This window comes from Lathamus discolor, chromosome Z, assembly GCF_037157495.1.
Source record: "Lathamus discolor isolate bLatDis1 chromosome Z, bLatDis1.hap1, whole genome shotgun sequence".
NCBI lineage: Eukaryota > Metazoa > Chordata > Aves > Psittaciformes > Psittacidae > Lathamus > Lathamus discolor.
The window spans coordinates 89,261,847-89,279,714 of record NC_088909.1 but is presented as its reverse complement, the minus strand read 5'-3'; positions in this window follow the sequence as shown (position 1 = coordinate 89,279,714).

Below are 17,868 nucleotides of genomic sequence, written 5' to 3'. Positions count from 1 at the left end.
TTTAATCAGTGTTCTGGCCAGAGGTCCCTGGGTGAAAGTATTTGCAGTAAATAAAAACAATTAGGTCTGCTGTATTAACATAATTGGGAAACAAGGGTCCAAAACCTAGCATGCTAAGGCACATGGAGGACAGGAAGGTGATTCAAGATAACCAGCATGGCTTCACCAATGACTTCACCTGCCTGATCAACCTAGTGGCCTTCTATGATGGAGTAACTACATCAGTGGACACAGGAAGAGCACAGATGTCAATTATCTGGAATTCTGTCAGGCCTTTGACATGGTCTCCCACAACATCTTTTTCTTTAAATTAGCAAGAGAAATGGATGGACTGTTCGGTGAATAAGGAATTGGCTGGATGGTCGCATCCAAAGAATAGTGGTCAATGGCTCAGTGTTCAGGTAGAGATCAATGATGAGTGGTGTCCCTCAGGCGTCCATGCTGTGAACTGTTTAATATCTTCATCAATGACACAGGTGGTGGGATAGAGTACACCCCCAGCAAGTTTGCAGGTAATAGCAGCATGGTGCAGTTGATATGCCTGAGGGATGGTATGCTATCTAGAGGGAGCTGGATGAACTCAAGAAGTGGGCACATGTGAACCTCAGGAGGTTCAACAAGGCCAAGTGCAAGGTCCTGCACCTGGGTGGGCAACCCCCAGTACCAACACAGTCTGGGTGACTGTCGTGTTTTAAGTCCAGCTGGTAACTCAGAACTACACAGCCACTCTCTCACTCCTCCTCTTTTTCCTCCTGCCGCTCCTGGAAGGATGGAGAGGAGAATGGAACAAATGCAACTCCCACAGGTTCAGATAAGAACAGTCCAGTAACTAAGGTATAACACAAAACCACTACTGCTACCACCAATAATAATAATGATAAGGGAAGTAACAAGGGAAGAGAATACAATACCACCTGCCAACAGATACCCAGCCCAACCCCAGCAGTGATCTAGTCCTTCCAGGTAACTGACCCCAGTTTATATACTGGGCATGACGTGCTGTGGTATGGAATACCTCTTTGGCTAGTTTGGGTCAGGTGTCCTGTCTCTGCTTCCTCCTGACTTTCCCTCCTTCCTAGCAGAGCATGAGAGTCAGAAAGTCATTGCTCGGACTAAACATTACTTAGCGACAGCTAAAAACATCGGTGTTATCACGGTTGTTCCCAGGCTGAGAGTCAAAACCACAGCACTGCACCAGCCACTAAGAAGGAGAAAAATGGCTGCTACTGCTGAACCCAGGACAGTGAGGCTTGCTGAGGAAGATTTACAGATAGTGATGGCTGAAAAGCTGGAAATGAGCTGACAATGTACTCTCGCAGCCCTGTCCTGTTCAAAAGCATCATGACCAACAGGTCAATGGCAATGATTCTGACCCTCTACTTAGCACTGCTGAGACCCCACCTGGAGTACCGCATCAGCTCTGGAGTTGCTACCAGAGGAAATGCATGGACCTGCTGGAGTGTGTCCAGAGGAGCAACACGGAAATGGTCAGAGAGATAGAATATATTTCCTATGAGGAAAAGCTCCAAGGGCTGAAACTGTTCAGCCTGGAAAACAGAAGGCTCCAGGGAGACTTTATTATGGCTTTTCGACACTTAAAGGGGGTTTATAAGAAAGATGGGAACAGACTTTTTAGCAGGGCCTGTTGTGACAGGACAAGGGCTAATGGTCTTAAACTAAAAGAGGAGAGATTCAGACTAGATATAAGGAAGATTTTTTTTTTATTATGAGAATGGTGAAACACTGCCCAGAGAGGTGGTAGATATCCCAGTCCTGAAAACATTCAGGGTCAGGTTGGACAGGGCTCTGAGCATCCTGATCTAGTTGAAGATGTCCCTGCATATTGCAAGTGGGGGTTGGACTAGATTATTTTCAAAGGTCCTTTCCAACCGAAACCATTCTATGATTCTAGGATTCTATGAATCTATGATTCTGATTCTACGATTCTAAGATTCTGTTCACACATGTAGACACGTGTCATAGAAAAGGCGATGTAGCATGTCACTTACAGTGTCTAGTTGCATTTACCTTCATAAACAACCAGATTAGCACAAGAAGATCAGCATATGCTTGATACTCCAGAGAACATTACCAATCAGCCTTAACAATGAGAATCCTGAGGATTAAAAGGGTTAAAATTTACATAGATAGTCCAGGAACAGCTTTGACTCTAGCCCCTTTACTCACTATGTCTTTTATAAATACACATTCAAAGAATGGAGGTGGTGGACAGGGATTTAATTTAGTAGATGAATACTGCCAGTTACATGTTTTGTATTGTGAAAGACATTGAAATTATATGGTTATATGTCACCATGTTTTATTCACACTTCAGCTACCATGCAATTCAATTAACAAATTAAACTCAGTTTTTACACGGTCCTTTCTTTTCTATCCAAGTTGTTATCACTATTAAAGTGAATTACCTTGAAGTCAACTGAATTATTTCTGAGTTCCATCAACATGTCGGAGAAAAGAAGAAAAGATGTTGATGAAAAGAAGAAAATTGTTCCTGCACATGGAAATTGTTTCATGAGTTTTCTAGCAAGCTGAAATGTACCCTAAAGGAAGCAAGGCTCAGGTAGAACAGATTGAACACAGTCCTGTGGATGAGATAACAATGCTAAGAGAGCAGGTGTGGAAAATTAATTTATGGAATGCATTTTCAAGAATATTACACCTCTTGTCACCACAACATTCTTGCATGAAAGGCAGCCCTAACAACATCATACCTGTGAAATGGGGATCTTGGTGGCAGGATGCCAGACAAGCACTGCCATGTGGCAGCATAGCAGGTAAAAGGGACTGCCAAAACAAGTGGGAATGTCTCTGCCCCAACTAGCTGACCATATGTAGGTCGTAGGGAAATGGGGCCTACTCTAACCCTGCATAAAGACAGCTGCTGTTTGTAGAACTGGATGCTGTTAGTAGAACAGGATGAGGCAAACGGAACGGAATTACTTGCAGAATGAAACTGTTGCCTGAAACTTTAAGATACATGTCTCTCCTAGGATCTGCTGTATTTTTCTTTTTTCATGATTTCTAGAAAGTACATATTGGAAACAAACTGCTTTCATCCTTTTCTAATAAATTCCTAGAAATGTGCCTGTCTCCGTTTAATACAGCCTGAAGAAGCAGGGGATGGGTCCTGTGGAAATAACAGCAGGAGACACTGCTGTTGAAGGCTTTATTGTTAGTCATACACAGGAGGTGGCAAAATAAGGAATGTAGTTCTGACATGAAAATTTATTTTGTCTGAACAACATTGTAGGGTTCTAGTTTCAATTCTAAGGGCAGCTTTCAGATTTAATGTACTAAAAGTTCAGACATTTTTTCTTCTTGCTGCCAGACCTTCATGTCAATGGTCAAATAACCTTTCAAACCTTCTTGGTGCTAGCATCATTCACGCTTTTCGAATTCTTCTACCTTTAATACCAATACAAATGAACTGTATTAGAGTGTAGTAAATGGACCCACCGGGGACTAAAATTTGAGAACATGACGTTTTCAGACAGAAACCACATTTTGAAGAGTGCACATCTCTTTTAATTACGTAGCTCCTCCCTTCTGAGTTCTTAGCTTCCCAGTAGTGTACATAGAAATCATAGCAGTCCCTCCTAGCTCTGTGATGTCTCTGAAAATGTGCAAGGAGGATTCAGAACTGCTGTGACTCACCAGTAAATGGGCAGTACCATGTAAGTGGGAATGTTCTGAAGGACTGTAGCTAGGACATCCATCATTTTCGGTTGTCCTGGGTTCAGCAGTAGCAGTCGTTTTTCTCTTTCTTAGTAGCTGGTGCAGTGCTGTGGTTTTGACTCTCAGCCTGGGAACAACCCTGATAACACCAACGTTTTTAGTTGTTGCTCAGTAATGTTTACTCTGACCGACGACTTTCTGAGTCTCATGCTCTGCCAGGGAGGAGGGGAAGCCGGGAGGAAGCAGAGACAGGACACCTGACCCAAACTAGCCAAAGAGGTATCCCATACCACAGCACATCATGCCCAGTATATAAACTGGGGTCAGTTACCTGGAAGGACTAGATCACTGCTGGGGTTGGGCTGGGTATCAGTCAGCGGGTGGTGAGCAGTTGTATTCTCTTCCCTTGTTATTTCCCTTATCATTATTTCTATTGGTGGTAGCAGTAGTGGTTTTGTGTTATACCTTAGTTACTGAACTGTTCTTATCTGAACCAGTGGGAGTCACATTCTTTTGATTCTCCTCCCCATCCCTCTGGGAGAGGGGGGAGGAAGGTGGGGGAGTGAACGAGCAGCTACATGGTTCTGAGTTACCAGCTGGACTTAAACCCCTACACTTCACTCTTTCCTTGAAACAGCAGGTGTCTGGGTATAAACTGCTTTAAGGTATCAGCTAATGAACCTCAAATCTGAGTTATTTCTTGCATAAATCCACCCAAGTCCCAGCAAATTTATTTAGCCCAACATTTTCCCTGTGTGTCGATGATGTCTGTGCAATGAATTATATTTGCTGTATATCTGTGTGTCTGACTTCTGCCTGCTAATGAACATATTCTAGAGCAGTTCAATATTTCAGAATCTAAGCAGCATAAAATAACCATACCATTCACAGGGACTAGTCTGATTTACATATTTTTCTTCCTTTACATTTGCTTCTCTTATACTTTGAGGTAAAGGGCAGATACAGAAGACCTTCATACAGAGCTGTTACAGCCGAGGGCTACTGAATAGTTCCAGTGCAATCCTCAGGCCAAAGAGAGATCACAGGACTAGGACTGTGATGATGTTCAAACAAATAGGTAATCCTAATTCCTAGTGTCAGGAAAAGGCAAAGCAGCGAGCCCAGTTCACGGAAACCTTGGGACTGAACACGCACTTCCACCCAATACAGTGTGTGCGGACAGATATGGTATGAGCAAACACATCAATTCCACAAGCAGCTGGCATTGTAATTCCCATTTATGAATGAAAATGCGTTTCTGAGACACTGTATTATGGACATGCCTTTTTGACACCCAGCGGTTAGATTTGTGAACAATCATTAGATAGCTCTCTTTTTCTTTAATAAATGCAAACTTCACATATATCAAGGAAGATAATTTCATCTGACTCATAAAGGACTTCTGTAAATTCAGGCCTTTCTAATTACAAATTTAGGAAATCATTTCAACACCTCTCCCTAATGCAACTGACCCTGCTTATTCTGCCCTTGTAGATCAGTCCCTTGACAGAAACCACACCATCACACTACATATTTTGTGGGTGCAGGAAGTCCAGCTCAGAACAGCCAGATTTCCAAGTCCTTCGAGACTGAAAATGGTATAGTATCACTTAGTCTCCCCAGGGGGTGTCAGGGACAGCAGCCATATTGATGATTCAATGGCAACATCCACTAGCACTGCCAAAGATCTTACTCAGCTACTCTTACTGAGGAGAGTTCAGACACATCCCTGGACATCCTCCAGGAACATATATGAATTCCCAGGCACTTGCCTTCTCCAGAGATTTGTACACAAATTATTGTCTTGCCATGCTTTTATTTATTTGTGCCTTTGGTGTACTTATGCACCTCCTAATCAGCTCAACCAAAAGCTGTCCCTCAGACTGTGGCAATACCAGCATGCAATTAGCAGTGCAGAGTTGATGCCCTGAAGCCCCTATCAGTACTGACTGAGCTCTTTCTATGCTAGCAACAAGGACTGCCTATTTCCCAGCTTTCAGCCACACATTTCTTACTGGCATGCTTTCTCTGAGCAAGTTATGTCTCCTTTGACCAGAGGTACACTGCAAAATAGCAGAATAAAAACAAAAAAGGCAAGAACTGCCTTCAAGCTCAGACAGGCAAAGGGCACTCAAGAGAACTCATTATTGACACACAAAGTAGTTAAAGTTGCTGAAAAAACTTCAGAAAAGTCAAGAGCTTGAGACAGGCTTAACTAGATACAGGAAGTTTTGCTCAAAATAAGAAATGTTAACCAGGGTTTGTAGTTTTATAAACAGTAAGAGGTTATTTTTTTCCATGAAGTCCTCTGATTTCCAGACACCTGAGGAATCATCCTCAGAACCAATTCAGAACCTGATTTCTGAATATGCATCTCTTCAGGCATTAAGCAACATCATTCAGTTTAAGCTCATTCAGGCTAAAATGATCAGTGTTTATCTTTTTCCTCTAAACAATGGTCCTATTTCGGGATGCTGCATCTGTGAATTTATTAACACAGCAACAAGCATATAAGATGGATGACCCAAACCAGCAAATAGGCTTCTTGAAAGCTCCTGTCCCTATAAAACTTTTTTTTCTCCTGTCCATAGAACAATGCTAAACAACACGGCAAACCTCAGTCATCATCTAAAGACATGCTCTTGGTTGTCCATTTTCCAATGTGAAGTCTTAAGCCGTAATTAAATATATATTTAGAAACCAAAAGGTCTGGCACTTGCACTAGGATTTTAAAAGTACAATGGTAACTAATGGCAGATTTTGTTCTAGATTCCTAGTTCATCTGTTCTGATGATACTTAAAACCTGAGGCACATACCTACATCGCTAGACACCTAGATACTTGTAAAAAGAGTGCTTGGCTTTCCACATCAAGTACCAGAGAGAGAGCATTGTATGATGAATCATACAATCCATTTGATTTTAAAAGGGTCTGTATGACTGAATGCTGCATATGTATATGTACCTGGTGTATTTTAAATGCTTCTCTGAGTCTAACCTTATGTGTCCAAATCCCAGCTTAATGACTCATATCAGAAGAAAGGTTAAAATTGTCCAGTTTCAGCTTCTGTCTTCTTGTAAATAATTTTAAAACTTTGAAAAATATTTGATCCCAAAAACTACACATACACCTCCTGAAACAGCCCAATAATTATTTGGGTTTTTCACTGACCCCAATTAATTGAATCTGAATTATCAATGCCTGTTGAAAACTCTGTAGTTGTATTCATCATATATGACCAATGTTATAATGAGGTCACTATTCTGCACTTTTTCTTCTCACTTATTTGTCTCTTCCTGAGCACTGACAAGAAGATTTTTGCAGTACACTTGATACGTGTCGCTTTAAAAGAGACCAAACACATCCACTTGATGAATGCAAATGGAAGTTACAGCAGCTGCTTGCAAAGCCCTTGAAATGATCTGCCTGGTTTGGGTTACTATCTGTGGCAGGGATTATGGAAGTAGCAAAGCTGGAAAAAAGATTTTAAATTGTCTTACTGAAAAATCTCTAGGGAGAAGCAAACACTTAATAAATCTTCATGCTTTTCAATAAAGTTACTGCCCTACCCCCTGCCAGTTGAAAACAGGAGCAGGTACGTACAAGATGAAGTGGTAGAAAACTCAATTTTCTGGCAGGAAAGGGGACTTCCAAAGCTGCAGGTTTCTCTTACTGCTAGGGCTCAAAGCAGACGAGGTCTGTGGATGTCAAGGAACTGACAAGCAACTGACAGTTCTGCCAAGAAATTAATAAATTATGACACTTCTAGAGTTAAATCTCAACTTTATCAAGTAGGAAGAAACAGGAGTTTGAAAGAGGATCAGCAACGATTAAGCATATACAGCTGGGAATTAATGCAGGGAGGTGTGAGGGTTGTGAGGCTCCTGACTACTGGCTGTGGCACCCCCCTTGTGCTCTGAGCCCGTATCACTATCCCACTGCAAGGAGAGCTGAGGAAGGGACTTGAGATGTATAAAAGACTTCTCTGATTGGGAGATCTCTACAACCACTGGCTGAAGCTCAGTCCTCACTGGCCTTGAAATACTGAAAGCCTAGTCTTTTGCAATGGAGACAGGGTGGTTTTCTGACACTGATGGGGTGACCAGCAGGGGCTATTGCAAAAACGTGCTTCAGCATTCTCGCTGAGCAGGAATTTGAACACTGGTAGAAGTGTACATGCTTCTATTGGCTGTAGAGCAGCTCACATTGGTCAAAGTCTGTACTTGGTATCTATCATTAGCCTTCATTCCCTAAGTATATAACTAATATATTCATAACCTAATTCCATAACATTACACCTACACCATAATTATTTTTAACTAGTACTGTATCTATGTAGTACACATACCTGAAGACCTCGATGACTGAGGACTGAAATACTTTATGACTAATTTTTGAGCATCTTGTCCTCCAGCTCATTATTATAAAGTCAGAACCCTCTATAAGAGGACAACAGGAGTTTAGGAAGGAAACCCAAACCTCTGAGGCTGACAGGACTGAATATGCAAAACCCAGACTAGTGATTTTTCTATTTATAATTCCAGCTCTGAGATAAGCATTTTGCTATAGCTAAAATATATAAATGCGGATTTTTAAATAATAGATAAGGATTTATACTATAGTAGACTATAAAAATATTTGGAGAGAGTTGTGCCAAAATCAGTTTCTCTGAAAGGAGAATAAAGATGTACACACGCCTTAATGAGTTGGGAAGGATGGTCCAGCAATTAGGCTGTCAGCTAAATGAGAAGATCATTTCTCAGTTCTGTGTCTTTCACATTTAGTGAGTGTTTCAAGGATGATGTTGCCTTCGTGTCCACCCTTTTCAGAATGCTCTTTCTTGTTCTGTGCACAAGTCCTAGGCAAAAGAATCTAGCAAGCATGCAAACCTGCCTTCATACACATTGTAACTGCCCTGAACATCGTATTTAAGTTATGGCAGTACCTCTTCTTTCTCAGTATCACTGCGGAGTTGCCCAGTCATCCTTGTTTTCTGCTATAGTAAGTCTTCCCTTCTCTGTACTGGGGTGGGGAAAGTCCTCAAGTGCTGCTGTAATTGGGGCAACAAGTTCTGAACTCAATGGCTTACATACCAGGTGATTTGGCTGAAAACTTACATAATTAATTTATAATTGAAAAAAAAGGATGGAAGCTTAACTATAGAACAGTGCTGGCTATTCTGACAAAATAACAACTTCTAACTCAAAAATTCTTTTGAAAATATGGGAGTGCAACTTACTCATAAAGGATTTTTAATAATTGTAATGCAGTAGCATTAGCAAGGAACATACAAAACTGAGAGAATATTAATTTAATTTGTAGTCCTGGATATCATTACATTCAACATTGGAGCCTGAAGCGCAACCTAATTACACAGGTTTTTCAAATACAGCCTCTTCATTTTATATGCTTTTGTCAGTCCAAATCAATTAAGCGCACTGCCTCCAGAGCCCTTGAAAATATCAAAGCTCTTACAGCCAGTTTCTGAGGTAAGCACTGAAAAACTCTAGTCAGGCTTCCTTCCTCGTTGCTACTTGCACATCCCCAGGACCTTTTTCACACCAGTTTTAATAGCTTAGTCCATGACTGCTTGCACAGTTCTCCCAGCTAAAAGATTCTATAGTTGCTTCCTTACCAAGCTAAGTGTCAAACACGAGATATGTCACTTCATCTGCAGAAGAGGTTCAAACTTTCTATGTCCAGGATAAAAATAAGTTTTTTCTATTTTGTTGACCTTCAATGGTGTGAAAGCCAGACTGATTGTCTATCTGTCCTCTGCCTCAGTTCACACAGCACCTCTGCCTGAGGCATATAGAAAGAAGCAAACTCTGCAGTCACCCCATCTGCTTGTAAGAGACTTGGTCATTAACTTTTCTCCTTAGTAGCTAGCTACCAGAAGGATCATAAATCAGCAGAAAGCTTTTTGAGTCTGACATGCTTTTAGTGGCTGGATTTTTATGTTGTCAGCAGAATAGCTCTGTGGTGATGTCTGCGAGAAACACTGTAAGCTGGAGCACAGCCAGGGTTTTTGCCATAAACCTTGGAGGTATATTTGCCCTTACGTAAGAACAGTTGTCACAGAGGATCCCAACGTGCTTTGATACTGCACAACATATATTCAGGGAACCATTCATTACCAGGGCTTCTCCAGGGCAATGCTGTCCCTACACATGCTGTCAGCTACTGGGGTCTTAAATAGCAGCATCTTCCACTCAGCTTTTCAAAGCATGGGATGGTGGTGCTTGTTCAACTAACTTTTGTTTGTGGGCTTTGTCCTTCTTAAAATGGAACTAGGAAACAACAGTAATACTGAGCATTTTCTTGGCTCAGTTCCTGGCAAGTGCTTATTTACAACAGAGACAGACACGCTTGCCACTGTTTTAAGACCAGCCTGGTACAATTCTCAGAGTTGCTGAAATCTGATGTCAGGACATCTGATTAAACCATCACCAGAGTTCTTCGGGACCTGACTTGAGTCCCTTTGTCCTGCAAAGGCCTGAGCTACAAAAATTCTCCTGGATCTGAGGCAGTTCTAATTACTGCTGCCTCCTGAGCATTTCCATGACAATTTATGGTTGCATAGTAGACCTAGAATATAAAGGCCTAGAAATAGCTTGTATGAACACTGCTTCCCTTTCTCCTTTCTGCTGTGAATAGTTAATCAATTAATTTGCTAATCATTTTTATTCCTGCTTGGAATAGGTAATAACAGCTATCTTCATTTTGGGATCCTTCGGAGTAATTGATAGAAAAGAGATCATACAATTGAAGGTTGGGAGAAGCTTTATTAAAACTGGTATCCATAAATGCTGAGAACAATGAAACAAGAAAATAACAAGCCAAATAGGACATGCATCCCTAGGACAGAGGGAAAGCTACACAGGCATAAATAGGAACACAAAGAGAGTTCCAAACTCAATACATAACCTAATCTCATCCTAGAAAGAAAGCTGCAATACCAAAAGGATCAAAACCAATAAGAATTATAATTTAAGATCAGTTTAAATATATCGGGAATATTGCATCAACTGAAGAAATTACAGCCAGATAGAAAACTTATCAGCACTCCAAACACACTCCAATGGGTTTGATGGTATCAGGGTCCCAGGGTCTCAAAATTACAAAATCACCATGCCACAACACTCTAAGCAAGAAGAGAAAGCTCTATGCTTCCACTGCACAATAGAAGCAAACAGATAAATGCTCCTCAGAAAAAAATTTCAGTTCATTATACCTTTTGAGGCTAAGTTCTCTCCTGTGAGTATTGGCTTCTGGCGTTGCCATTGGCTAGAATGAGGGTTAAACCATTTTCAGGCATCCAGGTTTAAATTTATGACTATCATCTAAATTACAAGAAAAATAATTAGCGTTAAGTGAATAAATACACTTACAATATACAATTTCAGATCATATCAACTGAAAACAGAACCAGCTTGGAAAGCCAGTTGGGATTAAAGCCAGTGTAAGAATTAACACAGAACAGAAATTCTTGGTGGTTTCTCTTACTGGTAGCTTAAGAAAAAACTGCACCAGCCCAAGATTATTTGAAATGTATAACTTATTTTGTCACTCAGAATTGCAGGAAAATCACAACCTTAAAAAATGCCTTAGCAAATTCTCTCAGGAAAAACAAACAAACAAACAAACAAAAAAAAAAAACCAAAAAAAAATGAAATTCGAAGCTATTTCTAGAAAATTTACTCATGAGATGCTTAAATTTCAGAACACAGCCAATTCAAAACTAGAACACTGATTTTTTTTGAAGAATAAAAAAGAAGAATCTAGCATTCCTAAGAAGTGATATTTTTGCACCTGTGCTGTCTATTCGCTCATTTGTGTAAAGATAGAAGGGCAGATTCTTGGTGTTTTGTATAAAATCTATTTAAAAGCTATTGTAAAAGAAAGTAAAAATTAATCTTCCCTGAAGTGATTTTTGCAAAATGAAAATTCACAAACCCTGTTCCTTTGCCCAAAAATTCAACCTTCTTAACCAGTGCCTTCTATTAAAACATTTTTTGTTTACAAATAAAATCAGTTCCATGTGCCATATGCAATCTCAGCAAAGTCTGTGACTAGTAGATATGTTGTAGAATAAAATAAATTTGTTTCATAGAAGTATTGATAACCTTAAACCACGACAATTGAATAAGACTTGACTCCACCACCCTAAACCAAGAAATTAAAGGTATCATAAACCAAATCAAATATAGAGACCAGTGAAACCCCTTGCAAAATATACACAATATCTAAGGTCTCAAAGGCAAAAGCATGGTACACACAGATGAGAAAGTAATGCCGCATTGTGGAAATTGCAGATTTTAAATAAAATATATTTTTTGCCTCAAATTTTTTTAGAGGCGATACATTATCATTATCATTCACATACGTGTTAAATGACAACCCCAGAAAGTGGTATCTAAGCAAACAGAATGGAAAACAATGACGGAGGAAGAAAAAGTAACAGTAGGGTGAACTGAATAAGACAGATGTCCCCTTAATAAAACTGAGACACAAGGCTATTTCCTTGCCTGACATTTTGAGTTTGCCAAGGACTTGAGATTGGTAAGAAATGTATGATCAACAGCGTAAGGGTCAGAATTCCAAAATGCATTTAATGGCAGGTATTGAGAGTGCCATCAATCAGAAAAGCACATTTTTGTAGGTGTGCTTGACAAGAACCATGACAGCAGGTATTGTCTTTGACCAGTCTGCTCAGAAGGGAGCAAAAGGTGCACCACTTTGGTCCAGAGCTGCTTTCCCAGCATTGCTCCTCTCCACTGGGTCATCAGTTACACTGTCAGCTCTCAATACTGGTGTTGTATTGTGTTAGCATGAAGAAAACACTAAAAAAGAGAAAACAGTTTTAAAACAACATATGTTTTCAAACAATTTCAAAGCCAGGTGCAGAATTTTATATTAGTCTTGCTTACTTATCTCCTTTTACATGCTCATTTTTCACTTTATGATGTCAGCTTAAGGAATATTCATTAAAAAAAAAAAGAAAAATATGAAAAAATCCATCCATGCATTGGTGACATCTCTACAAAGTCTTAAGGAGTTGTTTAGATCAGCAGAAAACACAACTCTACTAATCTCAGAACTTCATAATTATCCCATCTATCCTTTGCCAGTCCCTCCATAAAAGTACCCTTAAAAGGATGAATTTAACTCAACTGTATGTATCTATTCCAGAAGCCTGCTTGAGTCCATAATTTTGGCATCCATCAATGGAGTCATGCAAATTAGCTGCATAAAACAATGGAGAATTACAGCAGTCACATTTTTCTCAACATGGAGGCAATAGGGTCAGAACAAACAGGAAGACTTGCAAGAGAAGATGTTGCTTTTTCATTCTTGTCTTTGACTCAGCAGCAGCTGTATCTTCTAGTGCAGCAGCTGGCCTGGCTACAGGCAATTAAGAGAAGCAATGCGCTTCCTTCCAGAAACAAAGAGCATACATTTTCTATCTAGGATATACATAAATACACATAGATATGTGTATTTGTCTGCTGTTACCCAGAGAGAGTTCTGTACTAGCTGAGCATCATTTCAAGTAAGCCTGTATCATTTCATTATAGCAGTCAGTTTGCTTCGCAGCATAAATAAGAAAGGTTTATTTAACAACGCATATAGCCACTTGCTACTGGGAGGAGAGCATTCACAGAATCTCTGATGCTGGAGGTGACAAAAAGGCATTTTGCCTTTGACCTGATTGACATACAAGAAGGTATTTCATGACTTTAAGTGTTATGACAGCTAAGTAATCATACTATCAGTGTTGAACTTGCTAGCAAGAGAAAATCGTTGTGTAAAAAAAGCCCCATGTAGCTAAGTATGTATTTTTCAAAGAGAAAATAATGAAGCTGCCTCTTTCATTACACATAAATGGCTTCTTTATTCTCTGCAGGAAAATAATCAGCCATTGAAAATAGAATATAAAATGAGACTTGTGTGTCAGTTAGCTGCAGATTTATTTTCAGGGTGTAATATCTGTCTGGGGATTTTCATGTTAACAAATCTGCCTCTTAAAAATCATATTTTGTTATGGATTTTGCACTTTAAATGATAACAGGAAATGTAGTATCAGAGTAAATGGATGATGGGCTGAAAGCAATTCTGAATATCCAGATATCACAGACTTACAGACTGACTCCAGATCTGCAGTTCACCCCTATTAATGCCAAAGCAGCAGCCTGTACCTCTAATTAGAGATACATTAAAGAAACAGTTTGGATTTTAATGGCCTTTCAAAAGCAAAGTACTTGATTTTGAGTCCTTTAGGAGTCTTTTCTTACTAAGCTATATTCTTTACAGTGTACCTATAGAAAGCCATTTCATTGATTTTTTTTCTGACTCTAGCTAAAACTGTTTGCATACCTGAAAGTGAGTGCTGTAGATTACAGGGGTTTTTTTCTTATTTGGCAATAGGATTACCTAGCAAACAACAGTGCTTTATTTCTGTCTAAAAGGATAATTCAAAAACTGGCAGGACTTCAGAGGACTTGTAGGTCATCAACTTCCCAAGCCTTATTTTTAAACCAAATACTGTATTCTTCAAATAAATACAAAAGTCACGTTTTAGCAAATACCCTGAGATGTGAATCAAAATACACAAAGTTCACTCTAACTAGCAAAAAAAAAAAAAAATAATTTAAAAATACGGTAAATACTCACAGTAAAAACACTTCCAATGAAGCAAAGACAGTACCTTTGTTACCTGTGGCAGAAAACAATTTTAGTATTGCACATGTATGGTAATATTCCATTAGCTTTTTCATTTATTAGGAATCTGCCAGTGATTTCTCACACTACTGCTAATGCAATAGCTGCCACCTAAACATCAGCTGAAATACTGTCTTCTGAAATAACTGGATACACCAACAGACTAGAAATACTAGCTGTAATGTTCTTACGGATTTTATAATATTCTATTTTTATTAAAAGCAAGACTGTTATTCTGGGTTTGTCTTTTTAAGACTAATATTGTGGCATAGTCTGAGTAGAGGTCCAGAAGTGTAACAAAACACACATCTTTAATGATCAAAAATAAATCTATTTCAACACTCACTGTCTTCATATAGATTAGAATCATAGAATCATAGAATCATAGAATAGTTAGGGTTGGAAAGGACCTCAAGATCATCTAGTTCCAACCCCCCTGCCATGGGCAGGGACACCTCTCACTAAACCATCCAACACAAGGCTTCATCCAACATGGCCTTGAACACCGCCAGTGATGGAGCACTCACAACTTCCCTGGGCAACCCATTCCAGTGTCTCACCACCCTAACAGGAAAGAATTTCCTCCTTATATCCAATTTAAACTTCCCCTGTTTAAGTTTTAACCCATTACCCCTTGTCCTATCACTACAGTCCCTGACAAAGAGTCCCTCCCCAGCATCCCTATAGGCCCCCTTCAGGTACTGGAAGGCTGCTATTAGGTCTCCACGCAGCCTTCTCTTCTCCAGGCTGAAAAGCCCCAACTTACTCAGCCTGTCTTCATACAGGAGGTGCTCCAGTCCCCTGATCATCCTCCTGGCCCTCCTCTGGACTTGTTCCAACAGTTCCATGTCCTTTTTATGTTGAGGACACCAGAACTGCACACACTACTCCACGTGAGGTCTCACAAGAGCAGAGTAGAGGGGCAGGATCACCTCCTTCGACCTGTTGGTCACGCTCCTTTTGATGCAGCCCAGGATACGGTTGGCTTTCTGGGCTGTGAGCGCACACTGCCGGCTCACGTTCATTTTCTCATTGACCAGCACCCCCAAGTCCTTCTCTGCAGGGCTGCTCTGAATCTCTTCTTTGCCCAGTCTGTAGCTGTGCCTGGGGTTGCTTCGACCCAGGTGTAGGACCTTGCACTTGTCGTGGTTGAACTTCATAAGGCTGGCAACAGCCCACCTCACAAGCGTGTCAAGGTCCCTCTGGATGGCATCCCTTCCCTCCAGTGTATCAACCAGACCACACAGCTTGGTGTCATCAGCAAACTTGCTGAGGGCGCACTCAATCCCACTGTCCATGTCAGCGACGAAGATGTTAAACAAGACCAGTCCCAACACCAATCCCTGAGGGACACCACTCGTTACCAGTATCCAGCCAGACATCGAGCCATTGACCACAACTCTGTGTGTGCGGCCGTCCAGCCAGTTCTTTATCCACCGACTGGTCCATCCATCAAATTGATATCTCTCCAATTTAGAGAGAAGGATGTCGTGTGGGACAGTGTCAAACTCTTTGCACAAGTCCAGGTAGATGATATCAGCTGCTTTACCCTTATCCATCACTTCTGTAGCCCCACCACAGAAGGCCACCAAATTGGTCAGGCAAGATTTCCCATTAGTGAAGCCATGCTGGCTGTCACCAAGCACCTTGTTGTTTTTCATGTGCCTTAGCATGTTGCCCAGGAGAATGTGCTCCAAGATTTTGTCAGGCACAGAGGTGAGACTGACTGGTCTGTAACTCCCCGGGTCTTCCATTTTCCCCTTCTTGAAAATGGGGGTTATATTTCCCTTTTTCCAGTCGTCGGGAACTTCACCTGACTGCCATGAATTTTCAAATACGATGGCCAGTGGCTTCGCAACTTCATTCGCCAGCTCCTTCAGGACCCGCGGATGGATTCCATCAGGTCCCACGGACTTGTGTACGTTCAGATTTTTAAGATGGTCTCGAACCAGATCCTCTCCTACAGTGGGCCCAAGGTCTTCATTCTCACAGCCCCTGCATCTACTTTCTAAGAACTGGGTGGTGCGGTCAGAGCCTTTGCCAGTGAAGACCGAGGCAAAGAAGTCATTCAGAACCTCAGCCTTCTCCAAATCCTGTGTAGCCAGTTCTCCCGAAAGCTTCCTCAGGGGGCCTATTTTGTCCCTAGTCTGTTTTTTGTTTGCTACGTACCTGTAGAATCCCTTCCTATTATCCTTAACATCCCTGGCTAGGTTTAGTTCTAACTGGGCCTTAGCCCTCCTAACCTGGTCCCTAGCTTCCCGGACAACATCCCTGTACTCTACCCAGGCCGCCTGTCCTTGCTTCCATTTTTTATAAGCCTCTTTTTTCCTTTGAATTTTCCCCAGCAGCTCCTTATCCATCCAAGGAGGTCTCTTGGCCCTCCTGCCGCACTTCCTTCTAGTTGGGATGCAGCACTCCTGAGCTTGTAGCAGGTGATCCTTGAATATCAACCACGAGTCTTGGGCCCCCCTGCCCTCCAGGGCTATATCCCATGGAACCTTACTAAGCAGGCTCCTGAAGAGGCCAAAGTCTGCTCTTTTGAAGTCCAGGGCAGTGAGCTTGCTGCACGCTCTTCTCACTCTCCTGGGGATCTCAAATTTGACCATCTCGTGATCGCTCCATCCAAGGCTGCCCTGGAGTACCACATTCTCAATGAGCCCTTCCCTGTTGGTGAGCACAAGGTCAAGCATGGCACCTCTCCTTGTCGGCTCCTCTATTACTTGCAGAAGGAAGTTGTCTTCCACACAATCAAGGAACCTCCTGGATTGCTTGTGCCGTGCAGTGCCATTGTTCCAACAGATGTCAGGGTGGTTGAAATCCCCCATGAGAACAAGGACCTGCGAGCGTGAGGCTTTTCCTATCTGTCTGTCGAGTGCTTCATCCACAGGTTCTCCTTGATCAGGCGGCCTGTAACAGATCCCCACAGTAATGTCTCCCACGGCTGTTTTCCCTTTAACCTTGACCCACAAACTCTCTGTAAACTGCTCACCTGCCCCCAGACAGAGTTCCATACTCTCCAGCCTATCCCTAACATAAAGGGCAACTCCCCCTCCCCGCCTGCCAGGCCTGTCCTTTCTAAAGAGCCTGTAACCTTCCATTCCAACACTCCAGTCATAGGAGCCATCCCACCATGTTTCTGTGATGCCTATTATATCATACCCCCGTAGATGTGCACACATCTCTAATTCCTCTTGTTTGTTCCCCATGCTACGGGCGTTTGTATAGAGGCATCTGAGACGAGCTCCAATTGAAGTCGGCTCGTTGGCTGGAGCAGCTGGAATATATCTACATTGTTCCGAGCATTTGTTATAGGTGCTGGCAACTGACTGGGTGTGTTGGGATGGAATGATGCCCCCCTCCCCCAACACATCTAGTTTAAAGCATCCTTGACCAGTCTGGCAAGCCTCCTACCAAAATTGTTCTTCCCCTTCTTTACCAGAGCAGCTCCAC